This window comes from Wyeomyia smithii, chromosome 1 (genome assembly GCF_029784165.1).
Source record: "Wyeomyia smithii strain HCP4-BCI-WySm-NY-G18 chromosome 1, ASM2978416v1, whole genome shotgun sequence".
In the NCBI taxonomy this organism is placed as follows: Eukaryota; Metazoa; Arthropoda; class Insecta; order Diptera; family Culicidae; genus Wyeomyia; species Wyeomyia smithii.
In genome coordinates this window covers 76,904,138-76,925,684 of record NC_073694.1, presented here as the reverse complement: position 1 = coordinate 76,925,684, position 21,547 = coordinate 76,904,138, and the positions used below count along the sequence as shown (strand labels likewise).

Here is a 21,547-nt window from a genome sequence, read left to right as displayed (position 1 = left end):
CATCTTCGGCACGTTTGTCCAAACGTTGAAACCAGACCGCTGAGAAGTTGAACATAATTTCACGATGGCATCGCCAAATACATTGAGCCGATTTTTCGACGTCGTTGAGCCTATCCTAGTTTAATAACATTAGTAGCAGGTACAAATTGTCTACACCCATTCGAAAATTTGCACGTTATATCATCGAAAACTAAAAGTTATTTTATTAGCGCTCTGATAAGTGTTTTATGGAGGGAGGGTTTTTATTTTGTTTTTCCCGTTTAACCGTGATAAATTTCTAGCCCCCTATACTACGCAAGCTTTTCTCAGTATGAAAATATTCATTTTTATTTTTTTGGTATTATGATTGAAAGTGTTATGATGAGTTTTCAAGTATTAGATTTGCTAGTAATTTTTCATCGTCCCGTTTTTAATGATTCCGATTACACTGTCGCTGAAATAAGTTTCAATGTTCTCAGATGTGCACCGGCAATTTTAGTAGCGCATTTCAATTTTTGTTTTGACCTGTTAATGCTCTGATGATTGTTTTTTTTATTTCATGCTCAATTTCAACTTTATTTGTTGTTCTTGGCACTCTTAAATTTTTTGCTCACGTCCTGTTGTAATTTGTTTTTTTTTTTTTAAATATATTTTTGGCTTCAAATATCAATGGAGACGCAAGGCTTACGTTGTGAACTGTCTCAGTTTTATGGGGAGCTTGGGGTCGTTTGTTAAAATCCCAAATATCTTAGGTAGAAGAGTTTAGAAATTGGAAAAAAATCAATGTCGTACATAACTTTTTGTTTTCTTTTCAACCGCGGTTATCCGAAAATGAAAATTAATGTTAATTATTTTCAATATTAAAAATAAAAATTTCATTTTGATAAACAAAACAATCCCCGAATATTTTTCCGTGAACTATCGTTTTTGTTTGTGAATGGACAATATTTTATCCCTCACGCAGTGGCCAAAACAACACAGTAACTTAAAGGAATTACCAAGCGCCTCGCTTCATAAAAAATCTCTACAAGCCGGTATGTTAGTTCAGCTCTGCTGTGACCAAAGCAATTAAAATGAAAATCACTAGCGAGGGATAAAAAGGTCGGTAAACTTTTGTTGCATTAAAATTTGTGAGCGCAAACAAATAAAATGGGGTTCCACTCGTTTGGTTGCGCATTGACTGTCATTGTGTGCGATGAAATTGACAACTCATAGAAACAACATTAAGGGTCCAAAAAAGTGGGTGACAAAGGAGCGGGATCGAAGAAGGTAATTATTTGCGTTACGTAAATAATAGACGTTCTCTAATGTGCCGTGGGAAACTCACCCAGAACATACGCAAAATGCTCGAAAGGAATTACTTAAAACAATGAAATGGGCGTGTGTGTATGTGAATATATATGTGTATGTGTGTTTGCGTGTGTACGTGTGTATGTGTGTGCATGTGCGTATATGTGTGTGGATGTGAGTATATGTGTGTATGTGCGTATATGTGTGTGGATGTGTCTGTGTATGTGTGTGTGTGTGAGAGTATATGTGTGACTCACACATTTATTTTTACCCACATACTAATGCTAAGGAGTCATTGAAAACAGCTCCTCTATCTTGTAACAGAACACGTTTTATATAAAAGTTTTAGCAAATTACTCTAAAAGAGATTGTGTGCGTGCGACGTCAACTATTTTACGCGTTAGACACGTATACAACCTTGAAAAAGTTCGCTGTTTCGCAAAAGAGGTCTTGTTGTCACTGTCTCCCGGTTTTCGGCAGATTTCCCAGTCCATATGGACGGCCCCTTATTAGTAAACTATGTCAAATATATATAACCCTTCATTATGCACAATTTAATGAAGAAAATATACGAATTTAAAATGTGTTTGAAAAAAGTGTGCGTAAAATCGAAGTACGTAAAATCGAGGGTGTGTATAATCGAGGTAAAACTGTATATTGTTATGCTATGTTATGTTATGTTATGTTATGTTATGTTATGTTATGTTATGTTATGTTATGTTATGTTATGTTATGTTATGTTATGTTATGTTATGTTATGTTACGTTATGTTATGTTATGTTATGTTATGTTATGTTATGTTATGTTATGTTATGTTATGTTATGTTATGTTATGTTATGTTATGTTATGTTATGTTATGTTATGTTATGTTACGTTATGTTATGTTATGTTATGTTATGTTATGTTATGTTATGTTATGTTATGTTATGTTACGTTATGTTATGTTATGTTATGTTATGTTATGTTATGTTATGTTATGTTATGTTATGTTATGTTATGTTATGTTATGTTATGTTATGTTATGTTATGTTATGTTATGTTATGTTATGTCATGTTATGTTATGTTATGTTATGTTATGTTATGTTATGTTATGTTATGTTATGTTATGTTATGTTATGTTATGTTATGTTATGTTATGTTATGTTATGTTATGTTATGTTATGTTATGTTATGTTATGTTATGTTATGTTATGTTATGTTATGTTATGTTATGTTATGTTATGTTATGTTATGTTATGTTATGTTATGTTATGTTATGTTATGTTATGTTATGTTATGTTATGTTATGTTATGTTATGTTATGTTATGTTATGTTATGTTATGTTATGTTATGTTATGTTATGTTATGTTATGTTATGTTATGTTATGTTATGTTATGTTATGTTATGTTATGTTATGTTATGTTATGTTATGTTATGTTATGTTATGTTATGTTATGTTATGTTATGTTATGTAATGTTATGTTATGTTATGTTATGTTATGTTATGTGGTTACGCAATCCGTAATAAGCCCTATTCGCTGTCGCAATCCGTCTGATCACTTCGCAGCTCACCACGTTGTCACATGTCACCAGAGTACCAAGATAAACAAATTCGTCGACCACTTCGAAAGTATCCCCATCAATCTCCACCGCAGCACCAACACTCGCAGAACTGCCAGCCACCAAGTACTTCGTTTTGGCAGTGTTTATGGTGAGTCCAATTCTCGCAACTTCTCTTTTGAGAGCTGTAAAGGCCTCCTCAACTCCTCTTGGTTAACACCAATGATATCAAAGTCATCAGCGAAGCCCAGAAGCATATGAGACTTCGTGATTATGGTGCCGCTCCTCTGCACACCTTCCCTTCGTATTGCACATTCTAAAGCTATGTTGAACAGTAAGTTCGAGAGTCCATCACTTTGCCTCAGCCCATCTAACGTCACAAACGCGTCCGAAAACTCGCCCGCTGTCCTGGCGATTGATGTGAAACCGTCCAGCGTCACACGTAACAGTTTAGTTAATTCTGTTGGAAAACCATGTTCAAGAATAATTTGCCACAGCTCGTTGCGTTTCACTGTGTCGTACGCCGCCTTAAAGTCTATAAACAGGTGATGGGTCTGTAAGTTGTGTTCTCGAAATTTGTCGAGAATCTGTTTCAAGGTAAACATCTGGTCCGTTGTAGATCGTCCCGCTCGAAAACCGCATTGGTATTCTCCAACAAAGGCTTCCTGCAACGGCATCAGTTGCTGCAACAGAATTCCGGAGAGAATTTTATAAGCGGAATTGAGGATGGTTCTGCTTCGATAATTACTACAGTCGAGACTATGTCAGTAATTGTAGATAGGGCATATGAGTCCTTCCAACCAGTCCGTAGGTAGTTGTTCCTCTGACCTTATCTTTAGAACTTTAATCTGGTGAATTGCACTACACAGCCGCTCTTTCTCGACTTTGAAAAGTTCAGCCGGTAAGCCGTCCTTCCCAACGGGTTTGTGGCTCTTCAGCTCTTTGCAAGCATTCTTTACCTCGTCCAATCTTGGGGGGCCCACAGTTTGTCCGTCTTCCCTAACTTCTTTCCCCTGTTCCCCTCGACGACTCTCCTTCCTTCCTCACCGTTCAACACCCCTTCAAAATGTTGTTTCCAACTCTTGGCCACCTGCGATTTATCGGTACTGATTACCGATAAATCGCAGGTTCCCCTCCCTGTCATTAAACATGGCAGGTACTGTTACGGTCCGGTTTCTGTTTCTGTTAACCATTCTATGAAAGCTCCGTACCTGGTGAAGTAATTCTCCGCCTCCGCAAGGACTCAATCGTAATGCTCACGTTTCTTACGGCGGTGAAGCCTATTTCCGGCAGCTCTTACCTCCCAACATTTCTCCCGCATCTGATGCGTTGCACAATTAGCTGCTACTAACGTGTTAGCGTAGGCTACACGTAGTTCCCGTTGCCATACCTATCACTTCTCGCGCTATTTCACTGACCGCATCATGGATGTGCTTCCACTTCTCGTTTCGGTCCACTCCAGCTAGTTGACCGATTCGTCCATCAACTTTTCAAGTACTTTCTGCAGCAACTTCTGCCGCTAATAACCTCTGGATGTTCAGACGTATCTTCGCCGATCTCGATTTGAATACGTTGGGCAGCTGGGCGCCACTCTTGCCTACCACGAGATAGTGATCCGACCGACGCTTCCCCCTCGAAAGAGCCGCACATTTATGACATCTGAAAAGACCGGTCGTCGATCAGCATGTGGTCGATCTGGGAGTAGGCCTCTCCATTCAGGTGTCTCCAGGTGTGCTTCCGAATGTTCAGACGTGCAAAATGGGTACTACAGATGGCCATTATCCTGGCTGCGGCGAGGTTCCCTAACCTCAAGCCATTGTCGTTGGTGGTAGAGTGAAGGTTTTCCTTACCAATAACGGGATAAAGGAACTTCTCTCTTCCGGCTTGTGTGTTCATATCTCCGATAACGATCTTGTCGTGTTGTGGGCATTCTCCATATGTTTTCTCAAGGAGCTCATAGAATTCCTCCTCTACGTCGTCGGTTTTATCGTTTTTCGGCGCGTATTCATTGATAAGGCTGTAATTGAAGAATCTGACCTTGATCTTCAATACGCATAGGCGCTCATTCACGGCCTAATGACACGCTTCATTTGATTTCCTAGAAGCACGAAACCCACGCCCTGTTCCGCTCTATCGCCGCCACAGTAGTAGATGTAGTAATTGAATGAAGTGCCCTTTATCGGATCAACCGCCAAGAATTCACGTTCTTCGGTTTCAGGCCAACGCACCTCTTTTATGGCTACCTCCACTTTTGCCTTCCGTAGCTTTCTGACCAAGATGCCCACGCGCGCCGGTTCGAGTAGAGTCCTAATATTTCAAATTCCAAGTTTCCAGCCGTTGTCCTTTTCCGTTTGTCTAGGTCTATACCGATTATTCCGATTCGTATCATTTTATGTATGGTTCGTAGTATGTTTATTTTAGCCTTAGGCTGCGATGCTTAGTCTCGCGACGGAACTGCCGTCTTGAGAGTAGCTGGCGAGACACCGCATTTCATAGTTCAGCCGTCCGCTCCGGATTAGTCGCTGTTTGAGCCACCGCTAACGTGGGAAACAGACGTTCAGGCAAGCTGCTCTCCAAGGAGAACAACTTCCCCGTCCCTGTCAGCATACGACCAAGCTCCCACCGGTTTACCGATCTTCCCTTGGTTGCTCGTCTATTTTATGCCAACTATACTATATTGTTAATAAATCTTCCGTTAGAACTCTTCATCTTATTCGAGTAGTTATCGCCAAAGCAAATACATAGTGCGAAATCTCATCAATGGTAATCTTAGTTTGTTGTAAATATTTAACAAATTTAATGTTCCAGCTCAGCTAATAAGTTGTATAAAATCGTCCAACCAAAGTTGAATGCCACTAATTGGGTGGTTTCTGTCACGTGCTGTTGAGATTTCTTCTGCTGTTGTCAAACCGGCTAGAAATGTACAAATCATTCTGACCACCGAGAGAGTGACCTTTAAAGAAATGGAAAAAGTTTGCTTTGGTTTGTTTGGCTACTCAGACTTTTTTCACTGTTACAGAATAACAGTAAGATTTAATTACAGAACCTGCACGTTTTCATATTTTGTGTTTTGGTTACTTTGGTGTGCGTGACTGAGCTAACAGAAAGCTCTACATCGTTGTTCAGAGTAGTGTGATACACAGCGGTGTTATCAATTATTTTAAAAAATGTACAGACCAGAACAATAACCTCCTGCTGGGTGGGGCGACTCAGTGATTATGTAATTTCGAAACCTTAGAACATTAACAGCGGGCGCTGTTACACGAGTGGCGGTCCCCGTAATCGGCTTCATATTCCGATCAGATCGGGGGACATGTTTTCAATTTGGTATGTTAAGCGCATAAAATGCAAACGTTCAAAGTACTGAACAAAAAAAGTGTACACTTAACACAAGGGTTAGCAAGTTATAATATTTTTAATACTCACCACCTAACAACACTGGTGTTTCATGTCATGTGGCATGTCATGTGTATAGTTATTTAGGTTCGAATCTGGCATTTATTGATTTGATTCAATACTCGTATCTTGGTAAGAGATAATATTGTTGATAACGTTAACTTGCACATTTGACGCTTCCTACTTCTAATTCTCCACTCTTTTCCCTTTATTATTGACTAGTCATTGGGGCAATGAAGTTGATTATGCTATTAGTTATCAAAAAATTATTTACTGGAAGCTAGGATTCATTGAAACTGAATACAGCGAACAAATGATTTTCATCGTATATATTTCATGTTCTGTCAATCCTGGATCTTTTTTTTTCTGAATCTCTTAATTTGTTCATTTGCAATACACTAATATTGTATTTTATTCAGTTTGTTTTAAAAAAATCTTGGCAGGCGGTAAAGTGGTTTTCCACTCCGCCAGACTAGTTATACTTTGATTATAGTTGACTACCATTGAATCATTGCCGGTATGAAGCTAAATGGTTCGACGCTCGTAAAGAGGTTTATTAACCCATCGGTGGCGTTACTCTTAGCAAGGTTTTTACGATCGTATAGATACTTTTTACAACCGTAGAGAAGTCTGTCCGATGTGTTTTTGCGGGTTGCACACTTACAGCTCATGTGTAGAAAATAAATCTAGCGTAACTTCGCAAAAACAATTGATTCATTTTATTTTCTTTTTTTCTTTTATTTTATTAATTTCACAACAAATGAAACATTTACTATACAAACGGTTTGAGACTTTATCAATCTTCCGTTCAGCACAGTTGGCATGAATACGGAAACATTACAAATGCTTCACAACGTTTTTGATAAAAACAAATACCAACCTCAAAAAACAATTTTTTTTCTGTCAGCTTTCCAGATCTTTTGAGTGGCGGAACACTTTTTTTAACCAAAATAGTTTACGAGGCACCTGCGTTTTTGAATCAACAAGAAAAATTTTCTCAATTTTTTCATTGATTTGAAAATGCAGCTGCAATTCAAATATTTTGGCTTGGAAGTGCTCCGCCGTGTAAAAGATCTGGGAACCCTAGACTGACCTGTGTATGTTTATATTGGTGAAACATTTTTTTTAGTAGGTTAAGTATTTATGATAAGTATTAGTAAATAATGAGTATGTGTGTTCAATCACAAATGGTGACTTCTCAACACTGTTAGAAAAATTTTAATTTTAATTGTTAGGATTTGTTTGCTTTCGCAGTTAGGACTTATCATTCGTAGGGATTTAAACCTACTTGTCAAAAAAGGGAAGTAAACTTATAACTAACTTAATTGCTACCATGGAACGGGGTGAAATTGATCAATTTTTATAACAATTTCCAATTAACTAGCTTCATGTACATTCTTCCCGAAATAGTATAATTTTAAAATAAGTACTGATATGTGCTCCAGTAAACCTCTATGGCTATTGGTGAAATTTCTATCGTCTACTTCATGAAATAAATTCGATAATTCTACAAGGTACTATGAGGTAAGTTGGGGTGAAATTGATCACCATTGAAATCCATACATTCTTTTGGCTATAAGCTTTTTTTTCGATATACTAAAGATAAATGATGATTTCTGTACCGAAAAGTATCATTTACAGCTAGTTTGGAAACGAAAATAACGATATTTTAGGTTAAAATTTGTTTATTTTGGTTCATGAGCTGCTTGTTGCTAAATTTGCTCTTATTTGATCGTCGTTAGACCGATTTCAATTCGGTGTGTTGCAAAAGCTCAAAAACTAGCTCTGAAATTAAAATCTTTGTGGTTTCCTGCGAATTCATCAGTATTTCTTCAATGGTATGGAATGATCATTGTTGAAAATTACATTTTTTGAGCATTTATCAAACTTTACTCACTTCTCCAAATTTGACGTAATTAACCCTCAACTAAGATTACCTTAAGTAAATTCAATACTTTTTTTCATTATTTGGAAACTTGTTTGATCAAATTTGATTGAGTTTTGACTGAGTTAAAAGAATTTTTCGAAAATATGAAAAATTGCATCGGGCATGCAAGGGTTAACTTTGACAGGTATGTGAATCATGCAAAAGTTGCGTTTAAGGACACGTTAACATTGCCTAGTATTGTAAGAGCAACATCTTTTGATTAGTATTTTTTATCACGAATTTTCAGGTGATCAATTTCACCCCACTGATCAATTTCACCCCATTCCACGGTACCTTATTGGCTATAAAGAGAGCTTATCGTTGCAATTGAGCAATTGCAATTGTTAATAATTTTATTTGATATAGCTTCTAATGGTTCAACACCAGTAAGTCTATGTAATTCGAGTGTACCAAACCAAGGAGGACGCTTCATTTTCAGAATTTTATTCTGAATCCTTTGGAGCGTTTTCTTCCTTGTTAAACAACAACTTGACCAGATCGGTACAGCATAAAGGATTGCTGGTCTAAAAATTCGTTTGTAAATCAAAAGTTTATTTTTTAAACAATGTTTAGAATTCCTGTTAATGAGAGGATATAAACATCTCGTATACTTGATGTATACTCTCAATGTGCTCTTTGGAAATAAGTTTATCTCTGTGAAACGCTTCTAATTGCTTGTGGAACTTGTGTCGCACAGAAGACATAGTTACGACTACAGACTGTATAGCACCTAGGCTTCACTATGGGGTAAAAAAAAAAATACAAGCTGATAACCTAATTTAGTGTAAAGGTATATATGAACATATCCTAAATGTTCATGATAATCATCAAACTCATTTCACTGTAACGATGAAAACGATTTCAATTGAAAAAAATGTTGAATAGTTTTGTACAAAAAAAAAAGTTTTACGTAATGTAAATTAATCATTCCAATTGACTGTTCTGACAGCGACTTTGGGGTGCCTCCACACCAGTGGTTTTAAAAAAGAAGTTTTCCTTGTTTTTGTTTTTCGAAGTAAAAAAAGCGACATATAGAAATGATGCATTTAGGTATTTAAAGGTAAGTTTAGACATAAGAAAAAAATAAAATAAAACAAAGTACTGATTTATTAACAATCTGGCACGACAGCTTATCGTTACACCTCAAAAAACATGCACGATTTCGGCCTTCCTATAAACCCGTGACACACAATCTAAATATTTTCACATGCGGAATGGTCTTCCTCATATAACCATCCACTATTGTTAGAAAGAGTCCGAAAATAAAGGGAAAACTTAGTATTTATTTGACATTGTTCTATTTTCACTACTTATTTTTTGCAACAAAAGCGTTAAAAACATTGAACCCTTATTGATAACTGTGGTGGAATAGTTGCATACTTTAATTATAACTTTGTAGATTTGTAGGCTTAATCAGTCCGTGCATAGAAGCAAAAACGGTTTTTTGTTTTTCAATCCGGCAGTTTCGGTGACTTTTTTCACCTTTTTCAGAGACTCTAGAAATATACAATATGGGTAGTTTTCTTTGTTCTATTACTGCTTTGTGTTTTTTGTATGTGTTTTTTCACTTACGGGAAAGATTATTGTTTTATTGTTAAGTGTATTTGTGTTCAACATCGGTTGTCCGGTGTATGTTGCAAATGGTGTTCTTTTTTGGCTATGGGTAAAAATGTATGATTTTCTTAAATTTAAATTCGACTGTTCTTTGGTAAACTATTCACTCACTGCATATGTGTCTATCTATGTGCACTATACTGTAAAACAGCTTACACTTTTTCCTAGCACTATAAAACTTCGAGCGGTAATCAATTATTCAGAGCTATTGGTTATGCGTCTTCCTCTGTAGTCTACTATTTCTAGACAATTTGTCGTGGGTGTGTTGGAGATCTACGCTAATTCTTTAGGTTGTGGTTGCATACTGGTTGCCGTGTTTATCGGTTTTGTTTTCATCAAGGGACTGGTATGGTAACCTTCAAGGGTAACGAATAACTATGTTTGTACCGTTCATCGCAAAACTGCTTCCTCTGCCGTCACAATTTGGTTCAATTTATTTTGGAACACAATTAATGTACTGAAAATCACTTAGATTATCACACATCATGCAAAAATTTAAGAAATCGCTCAAAATTTTCTGATATGCTATCAATAATTGCAGTCAACATTTGGTCGGTTTGCCCGAATTAACATAGGATAAGAGTAAACTGTCCGGTTTTTCGGGTGCCAATGCCAGTGATGTGGGTAACGCGTCAAATGTATGGTAGCTGATAGCTATGCCTTCCCTGTTGTTTCGATTGATATTTTTATTGTGTGTATAATACCAGCATATCCGAAGTTGAGTCCCTCAGCGTCTGTGCGTTTGTTGATACTATTTTTTGTTTTAGCAATATGGCATACTTCTATAAACGGTAGATTTTTGCTTGGTGAAAACCGAATCTGTGATTTTGTGTGATGCTGTGATACATTAATGCTGTTTTCTCTTTGAGTAAACTAATTTGTGGATCTGTTGCTTTGTTGTAGTAGTTTATCCCGAGTAGTGCGTCCGGTGCCCGCTGATTTTTGTTTTAAGGGGTTATATATATACCTTTTTAGTGGTCCCCGTGGTTATGTGGTTAGCGATGTCGGTCGGCCAACTCTCCCACACGGTTGTGTTATCGGGTTCGATTCCCGATCATGTCGAGGATCTTTTCGAGCTGGAAATTTCCTCGACTCAGCACTGGCGCACGGTGTATCATGGTACTTATTCTACAATGTGCCGAAAACAATGTCGATGACGAGTTCTTTCAACTAATCTAATTGATCGAAACCGCATAGCCCCGCCAGGCTAGCGTGCGATATTGTTTTCCCCTCTCAGATTTCAAGAAACCGAACAAAATTTTATTGCATCATCTTTTGGTACAACTTCTTAAGAACATTTTCACAAATTTTCATTGATTTGAAGTGCGTCTGGTCCCGGCCGCATAAGCTAAACGAGAAACTTTTTACGCGTTTATCTCGAAATGGTGTTTCTCAAAAAATGACCTTGCCGTGTTTACGGTTGCGGAAAAAACTACTGAATCGATTTTCTTCAGCTTTTTTGCCTTTCTCCTAGAAAGGTATAGCAATCACTTGCAAAACCGAAAGTATAAAAGTGATCCAAAGGGCCGAATGGCATATATCACTCGACTCAGCTCGACGAGCTGAGCATTTTGTATGTGTGTGTGTATGTGTGTGTGTGTGTAAGTGTGTGTGTGTGTGTGTGTGTGTGTGTGTGTGTGTGTGTATGTGCAGATTTTTATTCTCACTCACTTTTCTCAGAGATGGCTAGACCGATTTTCATGAAATTAATTGCAAATGAAAGGTCTTGTTGCCTCATAAGACCCTATTAAATTTCATTGTCATCGGATTTTTAGTTTAGAGGTAATGTTTAAAAATGTGAAAATCATGAAACATCAATATCTCAGAAACTACCTAACCGATTTGAACAAAACTGGTCTCGAAAAAACGGGCTACCTAGAAAACCCATAAGTTTTGAATTTCATAAAGATTGAACTTGTGGTTCAAAAGTTATGAAAAGAAACGTGTTCTGAAGACTGTTTAATCTCACTCATGTTTCTCAGAGATGGCTGGACCGATTTTCATAAAATCAGTGTCAAATGGAAGGTCTAGTTGCCCCATAGGACCCTGTTGATTTGTTTTGCAATCGGACTATTACTTTGCCTGTTATGTTTAAAAATGTGAAATCCAGCTATGCAAAGGAACATATTCCGAAGACTACTTGGACTCACTCACTTTTCTCAGAGATGGCCGACCCGATTTCCACAAAATTAGTGTCAAATGAATGGTCTAGCTGCCTCAGAAGACCCTATTGAATTTTACTGTAATCGAACTGTAACTTCATTTGTAATGTGCCGACTTGTGAAAATCACGAAACTTCATTATCTCAGAAACTACACAACCGATTTGATTATTATTATCAGATGAGCGGGCTAGTTAAGGGTTAACTGATGAATTATGATTGAACACGTGGTTTCAAAGTTTGGCTGCCCTACACGTTCCCATTTCATTTGATTATAATCGAACTTAAGCAACCGTTATGTATTAAATTGTTAATAAAACAACGAAAGTCTATTATCTCAAAGATTACATGACTTATTTGAACATAACTAGTGTCATACGAACGAGTCATCTCTCAAACTTACAAATAACAAACTTCATAACAATTTGATATATGGCTCAAACGTTATGGAAAGAAGAGAAATTCAAAGACTATTTAAAACTATACCTGCTTTGATCGATATATGTGGCCTCAACATAATTTAAATGTGGTGTCGTACTATTTGAACGTTCCAAGTTCATTGATTCCTTGCGGTTTGTTTGAAGTCTGCAAATGCACGACGAATCGGCCATAGGATATGATCAAAGTCAAATAACAAATCGTTTGAAATGATTGGTTTTATCGAAATGACAACATCCTCGTCTTTTGGCTTCTGTACATCGCCTTAATTCTGAATATATTCATATTGGGTGGTATTCGGTCATTATCAGCAGACTTTCTGGCATCAATCTGACACCGGAAATACCCATATTGGGAGGTATTTAGTTATTTTGGTTGTTTTCCAGAAACTAAAAGTGGTCGTCTCAAAATTCAAAATAGTGTCCAGGGTCAATGTTTGGTTTCTATGCATCATCACGTTTACGGAAATATCAATATTGAGTATTATTCGGTCATTTCCGAGTGTTGCCTATAAGTTGCCATTTAGCAATTCAAAATGGTGCCTGAGGTCAATTGTTAGCTCCTTGCATCATTCTGGTTCCAGAGATACTCATATTGGATAGTGTTTGTTTATTTTAGGCTGTTTTTCACAAACCGGTCGCCATCTTGGATTGCAAAATGGTATTTAGGAGGATACTGGTTAAAGAAAAACTCATATTGGGTGATATTTGGTCACTTTGGACTGTTTTTCAGAAGCCGAAAGTCGTCATTTTGAACTTTAAAATTGCCTGTAAAATCAATTTCTGTCACCTGGGCGTAATTCTGGTTCCGAAAACATTCATATTGAATGGTATTTGGTCATTTCCGGCTGTTTGCCAGACACCGGAAGTCACCATCTTAAAATTCAAGATTGTGTCTGTGATAAATTTTTAGCTTCTGTGCATCTTTCTGGTTCCATAAATACTAATATTTAATGGGAATCGTCCATTTCAGGCTGTTTTCCAGAAACCGGAAGTTGTCATCTTACAATTAAAAATGTTGTCTGAAGTCGATTTGTGGCTCCATTGCATCATTACGGTTCCGGAAATACCCATATTGGGTGGTATTTGGTCATTTGCCGCTGTTCTTCCGACACCGGAAGTCGCCATTTTGGATTTAATAATGGCGTTTGGAGACAATTTCTGGATTTTGAACGGCATACTGGTTAAAGAATAACTCATATTGGGTGGTATTTGGTCACTTTCTGCTGTTTTCATAAACCGGAAGTCGCCATCATAGAATTTAAAATGCTATCTGTGGTCGATTTTAGCTGCTGTGTATTATTCTAGATCCGGATATTATTATATTGGGTGGAAATCGGCCATTTTCGGCTGTTTTCCAGAAACCGGAAGTTGCCATCTTACAATCCAAAATGTTGTCTGAGGTCGATTATGAAACATATTTGTTACCACTCAAAACATTCACCTGCCAATATGGTTCCATTTAGTTGATTTGTTCGCGAGATGTGCAGAAATTTGCGAAGAAACATGTACTTCCAGAAGAGGGAGGGGCGTCAAACCATTATGGACATATTTGTTACCTCTAAAAACATTCACATACCAAATTTGGTTGTATTTTCTTGATTGGTTCTTGAGCTGTGCGAAATTTGTGTTTCATTTTCATGGGATCTCTCCCTTATAAAAGAGGGAGTCGGGTTTCAAACCATTATGTACATATTTGTTACCACTAAAAACATTTACCTGCCAAATTTTGTTCCATTTGGTTGATTAGTTCTCGAGATGTGCACAAATTTGTGTTTCATCCAACTATTATGGACATATTAGTAACCCCTTAAAACATCCACATGCCAAATTCGTTTTCATTTGCTTGGTTTGTTCTTGAGTTGTGCAGAAATTTATGTTTCATTTGTATGGGACCCCTCCTTTCCAGAAGAGGGAGGGGTCTCAAACTATCATAGGAACCTTTATCGGGACCAAAAACCCCTACATACAAATTTTCACGTCGATCGGTTCGGTAGTTTTCGAGCCTATATTGATCAAACAGACTGACAGACCGGACTACATTTTTATATGTATAGATTACAACATCAATATTTTAGAACCTAAAGAGTGAATATACATTTATTGGATTGAAGCGTTCATGTAAATCTATTTTTACAAATAAGAAATTGAATGAGGAAAGCTGGGTCTGACCGCTAGGTGGATTAATTTAGGTTTTTTTTTTAAATGATCGTAATTAATTTCCCCGGTCGTTGAACGCTCGTTTTTGATACACGAAGTTTAACTTTATTGAAAAAAAAAACTTTTAATGCAATGAGCGCTCAAAATATATTTATTTCGGGAAACGTTCCCGTTTGAACTGGAAACAAAATGCTTATGAAAATGATCGTTCAGATAACCGGCACACTTCTAAACTAATATGAGTTTTTTTTATTTCAGTTGATTCGCTGGGTCTTCAAAACCACAAACCTCTGCAAAAAACAGCGTTCGGGAAACGTCCATTACTCCACAAATCATTCATTGGTAAAGCAAAGCAAACCCTTGGTGCTACATTCGGAACTTGACCTTCTGTTTATTGATACACAGACTTCGTAGCCGACCATTGAGTGTACAGGACAACTACGGGGCTAGCGCTACGATTCTACTGACACTAACAGTCTCTCCCGAGCCGAGACTCGAACCTACGACGACTGGCTTGTTAAGCCAGTATCGTACCTCGAGACCATGCAACAGAACTGATTAGTATTTCTTATGAAAAAACGTGTTTTTTTGTTGTTGATTAACAGAACTTTCTCAAAATTACTACTTCTATGCAATAAAGTTGGCCTTAATAAATTTCAAACTATGCCCTTTTTCTTAAGCAAAAAGGTTTAAGCATGTTTGTTGTCATTTCGCCGTAGCAGGCGTCGCAGTTTTTGCATGGTATTTTGTATATAACGTTGTTTTATAACGAATATAATTTTGTATTATTATCTAAAGCATTTTTTTTCAATCATGCAATAATCCAGCACGAGTCGCCGTGCGCGATTGTTAATAAGTTGCGCCATTTCGATAATTTTTATCGAATTTTTTTTCTCCTGTTTAAACATTCCTTCAATACATGTGTCGAATTTTTCACCTCAGGAAAAAATTAACACAGAGCGTTAAAAAAGGAAACATTTATTCAGATGGTTGAAAACGAAACTATATCAAATAAATGCTCAGCCTGCATAATCATAATTAATTAAGCCGAATTTTCCTGGATTCCAAACATTTTACTTGGCCTGTCACCTGTTCCGAAGTGCTTCATCCGTGAATAAAACCGAACGTTTCGTTCGGACTTAGAAACTTTCTCCGCTGGGATGCCAATCATCGGCTAGAATTTTGCTTCATAAACGTGATTTAACTTAATTGTTACAAGTTAGTTATAATAACCAGCGACATATTTTGGCGAACATCAGCAAAGTAAATCGATCGGCCGTAATCTAGTAAATTTTGGTAGTTATTTTGCTGGACTTCTTAGCTTTTGAATACTCGGCAACTGATTTTAAGTTGAGCTTTCTCATAACAACTTTAGTGGACAGAGAACCACTCAATTCTTACTGATTACAATATCAGTTTCTTCACTTACCTTTCTGAAAGATTTTATTATTATATAAATGTTTGTTTTTGCAATTCCTTGACAGTTTCCGGGGTGACGTATGACATGTCTCTATTTCTGTCGTATCCTATCGTCCGTGTTCTTCGAAATTATCTCGCCCGCATTGTCGGAGGCTACCATACGGTTTTTAATTGATTCAACATACAATACGAAGGAATGCGTACGTGTTTTTTCCATGGGTCTATTTTCTGGAATGGTTGTCAAAAAGTTAGTTCTAATAGGTTCTAATATGCTAGGATTCTATTACAGCGAAATTCTAATTTTCAATCGAATTCTAAAGCAATCTGTTAAATGCATCGTAATGTTATACGTATGAAATGTATACAGGTTATGAACACACCGCTATTTTGCTTCGATACAACTCACTACAAATAAACTTCCCGGGCAGGGCAAGTTTTTTCTTGCGCTTCCTGTCGCTTTCTATCGACCTTCGTCAACCTTATCTTTATTAATGTTTATTTTTTTTTTTTTTTATCCTCGCTTATTTTCCGTCGGTCTAGTTCCGCCACTGTTGTGGCCAATCACCGACGCCCAGGGAGGCGACTCCACACCCAGGACCCTAACTCACGACCCGTTTATTAACGGTCCGGCGCCAACGGCTTTACTTCCTCATGCGATGGAAGGCGTGATCCCAGAGATTTTTCGCCTCAGAAAATCTCCCGGTGTCGGCTAGGATTGAATCTAGACCAGTTGGGTTGGTTGTGAGTGGATCACGCCACCTCACAACCATCGATACCTATGTCGGCGGTGGGATACGAACCCAGGCGTCGAGCGTGGTTGGCGGAGACGTTACCAACCACACTAGGCCCCCGCTCTATTAATGTTTATATCTCACTGGATGTTACAGTTATCTCGCTTAGAATACACATGTTGGACGATATAACCTTGCATGTGCATCAGATAAGAAATTTAAATTTTTTAGGATTGGAAAATTGTGACATCATTCAATGAACCCTGGTCACATCAAGCGACGTGGAATGTGGAGCTAAGTGAGAAGATGCTGAGAGGTAATTTGGTGTTGGTTTGGTCAGTGATAGTGTAAACAAACTTGTACGTTGCCAAAAATTATTTGTCCATTTTGGTTTCTAATGAGCATAATAATTTAGCAATAAATAATAAAAAGAGAATATGTACTGCTCATAAAATAACAGTGCTTATTAAAATTCGCTGATTCCCACAGGCAACAAAGATTTTTTTCTTTTGTATGGACTCATCACCACTGCGACCAGAAACATTTGATATTTTACTGAAAATCGCCCATTATAATTCCCTGGAGAGACTGCACAAACTCCTGCTGATATCGCGCCGTTTTGTGGAAGTGGACTTTGTGACCTTTTGGAGCTCGCTTTGGCAACAAAGAATAGTAATAGAATAGTGTGGTGTCATGAAACATACTTTGGATTTTTTTCTTTTTTTAATTTTCAATTTTATCATCGAATCATTTGCCAGAACATAATAAGAATGTCACGTCACGGTAACCTCCCTCCCAATAAAATTGTTCTCCGATACCTATAATCAGATATGTTTCAGTAGCCTCAAATGTCTCAAGTGATGCTATTTTCATATCCACCTTATTTTCATCCATTCTCTCGAGCTCATCAGACTTATTTGGGAAATCAGGACTTCCTATCGATGTCTTGCAGCAACCCGTTTCGGAAGAGCTCTCTTAGCTGTTTTGATTTATGTTTTATAAGTTTTAGTTTGATTATAAAACAAAAGGTAAAGGTAAAGGAAAAGTGAACTTTTCATAATTTTCCAACTTAATCATTCCTATTTCTAATCATTTTGCATATGTCGTCACAAAGTTTCATACTCCCGCTCACAATGTTCTTTATCTCCTTTTAACACTATTCGCGACGTACTCTTTGAATGCCCCTTTACTGTTACTCTATTATAGACCATTTTACGATACGTTTCTGAACTCAATTCATGAATGAATTTTTGACAGAAAGCTCGGAACCGCTCACATAACGCACGTAAAAGCAACATTATTATCAGCAGGATCCGTGACACCTGTCAGTTCGTAAAATGGTCTATTTCATCAGCCTGTTTATAGTAAAAGTTTTAGATTCCCTGGAATCTGTGGTCGTAAATAGGAAAAAATAAAATAAAAAATATCGAGTATAAAGTGAAAACAAGTCTTAATCCAAACAGTGAAGTGTTGGAATTAAAGAATTAAAATGGATTGATGAGGATTAGAAGTGTAAAATTTAACTGTGAAACCTAAACCAGTATTAAGAACTAATTCAAAGAGATTATCAGATATTACCAAAGTCATTCCACTGTCAAAAAAAAAAAACATTAAAACACAGTCAGTACCATATTAAAAAAAGGGAATAATCGCCCTCCATAAAACGGTTTTTCATGTTTAAAAAATTTGAAGTAGTAACTTTTGCGTTAACTCATGCAAAAAACTGTTTAGAGGAATCCTAAAAAATAATTTCAGATTATTAACGTACACACTCATGTTTGTGAACTGCTTCTACACTATTACCTTTCGTTCCGATGCACTTATCACTCCAATCACGAAATCCTGGCGTACGCTATAGTTGCCTAAGCCACTTTTTCCGGCATTGATTGCTGCGACATTTTTACACAAACACCTGTCGACCATAAAAATCAACACGGTCGGTAATCTGCCACTCAGTTGGTAGGCTCAGTGCCGCCCACTTCAAATTAAGTGTAGCACGTTTGTATTACTAATCCATTTATTCAATGACATGGGCTTCAATTTGTTTAGATTATTGAAAAGTGGCAGTTGCCGTTATAGTCTTGTATTGTATCAACACTAATTAATTTACACCCCATTTGTATATTTTCACTATTGCTTAGGGCATGAACTAATCTTTGCTACTTGCCCTCCAGAACGAGTGCGAACGGTACGAGTTTCACGCGCGGACTGAACGGATGTCGTCAGTTGAATTTGAACCCGACCGACCACCGACCGAGAGGATTGGCGTCGACAGACAAATTTGCGCCACTGCCGTCCCGCTCTTGATGAAGTGCTTTATTAGCTAGCTCGAAGGAAGCAGCATGCAGTACCAATAAACGACTTTTCTTCTGTTCCTTCTACCAACGACTGAATGGCGTGCGGCCAGGAACCTTAAATAAAAATTTTGTTCATGGGGCAGCTGTTCTCAGACTCAACAGGAGAAATCGACTTGCTCGGTGTGGGCGAAAGTGGTTTGAAACCACATGGACTGTGCGGAGAAAAGTCTCACCCCGGTGAGTTATCATTTGAAAAATGTATAGGAAAACGCATGTTGTGATCAAAGGGGACAGAGAGCGAGAGAGCTTGTAGTGTGCGTTGAGTGTTGCATCGCTTTTCCGAACTTAGACTGGTCAAAAATATCGAGAATAAAACACGGATACCTTTGTGACTAAAGATTTCTGAATGAAATAACCAGATGGAATATAACAAGAATGTCGTGTGTGTATATACTGATAAAACTGAGACAGTAAATAGTCAGTAATTCAGTGATTTAAAATTAACATGGCTTTAATTTTCGAAGAAATTTCTAATTATTGTGTACTTTCATAGAATCTGAACTTAATTTCAATTTTCCAATTTTTAAATACGGTTATGACCTCTTTAGCAAAGATGCTGTCCAGTTGAATGTCGAAAGTGAAGAATTCAATACGTTTCAATATTTTTTATTAAAAGTTCAGGTAATTTGCTAAAAACCAACTTTTGATATTTTTTCTATTATTCTAATCATTACTGTACTGTCATGCGGCGCTTCTTTGGCGGCATCCATAAGTTACGTAACGCTCATAGGGGGAAGAGGGGGTATTCTTGAGCGTTACGATTTGTTACATAGGGCAGGGGGGAGGTAAAATCAGTGTTACGTAACACAAAAACTCTGGAGAGACTCTCCAAAAACATGCATTTCTACTAGGAAAATTCTTCTACAGTGTTACGTAATTTTTATAGAGGGGTAGGTGTTGACGTTACGTTTCGTTACATATGGCGGGTTGAGGGTGCAAAAATTGGGTTTTTTGCGTTACGTAATTTATAAATGTCGCCTTTTGACATTTTTTCCAAGTTTTTCAAATTAATGTTATTTTAACTCATATTGTAGTGAAAGGAATTTAATGACTTTTACTTATATTTAACGCGGATATGTATGCAACACAAATGAATTATTTGAGTTCCGTCTGTTCTCCAGGTTAGGGGCGGCTCAAACAGTGACTGATTCGGAGCGGACGGCTGAACTTTGAAATGCGGTGTCTCGCCAGCTACACCCAGCACGGCAGCCTTGTCGTGAGACTAGGCATCGCAGCCCTAGTAAGGCAGCATGTTGAAATAAATATACTACGAACAATCCAGAGTGTGGTACGAATCGGAGCAATCGTAATAGATCTAGGCAAACGAAAAAGGACAACGTTTGGAAACTTGGCACGCGCCGGCATCTTGGCCCGAGAGCTGGTAAGGCAAAAGTGGAGCAACTATACAAGGGGTGCGTTGGCCTAAAACCGAAAAACGTGAATTCCGGGCGGTTTTTTTGACCACGGGCACTTCGTTCAAGTTCTACATCTACTACAGTGGCGGCGATAGAGCGGAACAGGACGTCGATTTCGTGCTACTAGGAAACCAAATGAAGGTGGAGGCCTGTTAATGACCGTCTATGCGTATTGAGAATCAAGGGCAGATTCTTCAATTACAGCCTTATCAACGTGTACGCGACGATAAACGATAAAACCGACGACGTAGAGGAGGAGTTCTATGAGCTCCTTGAGAAAACGTGGAGAGTGCCCGCTCCACAGCATAAAGATCGTCATCGGAGTCATGAACGCACAAATCGGATGAGAGGAGTTCTTGCGTCCCGTTAGTGGTAGGAATAGCCTTTACTCTACCACGGCTTAAGGTTAGTGAACTTTGCCGCGGCTAGGGAAATGACTATCTGTAATACCCAATTGCACGTCTGAACATTCAGAACACACCTGGAGACACCCCAATGGAGAGACCTGCTCCCAGCCCGACCACAAGCTGATTGACGGCCGGCACTTTTGTATCGTGATAGATGTGCGGTCCTTTCGAGGACCAAACATCGACACAAATCAACGAGATCGGCGAGGAGGATACATCTGAACAAACAGAGGTTATCGACGAAAAAAGTTACTGCAGAGTATACTCGGAAAGTTGATAGACGGCTGGAGTGGACTGAACGAGCAGTGGAAGCACATTCACGATGCGCACTACACTACATAAACAGCGCGTTTCGGTAACAGCCCGAATCCACCGGAGACATATCCCCTCTCTTTTTTTTATTTTTCCTATGATGGATGTCGTGTGACGGCTGTTGAAAAAGGCTGTGGGAAGAAGAAGCGTGAGGACTGCTCGGCACCTTACCGACAGATTTCGTGCAAAGAAAAGCAAACTCGGCAATAGAGCGGCTGTGCACTGAAGGATGTGTGTATCGCATACCGAATGTTATATACAACCACACAAGTTCTCTTCGACATGGGAATAAGGGGAACAGCAAAAAAAAAAAAAACATTCGTGTATGGGGAACTAGACGAAGCGAGCGGCTGTGTAGTGCAATTCACCAGGTTATCCTAAGGGCATTGGCTGAAGAAC

General features: G+C 37.9%; 1 protein-coding gene across 5 annotated transcripts in view; it reads right to left on the bottom strand.

The window, feature by feature from the left end:
• LOC129718796 (adenosine receptor A2a) overlaps positions 1-19,050 on the bottom strand; it is an 89,264-nt gene extending 70,214 nt beyond the window's left edge. For 2 of the 5 annotated variants that reach the window (XM_055669882.1, XM_055669880.1), the window contains exon 1: positions 18,461-19,049. The gene's annotated coding sequence lies outside the window, so the exon portion shown is untranslated. Of the gene's footprint in view, positions 1-15,936; positions 16,155-18,285; positions 18,396-18,460 lie in introns of all 5 variants that reach the window. The other 3 variants (XM_055669883.1, XM_055669881.1, XM_055669884.1) reach the window with 3 other exon arrangements.
• Between the last annotated feature and the right edge of the window lie 2,497 nt (positions 19,051-21,547).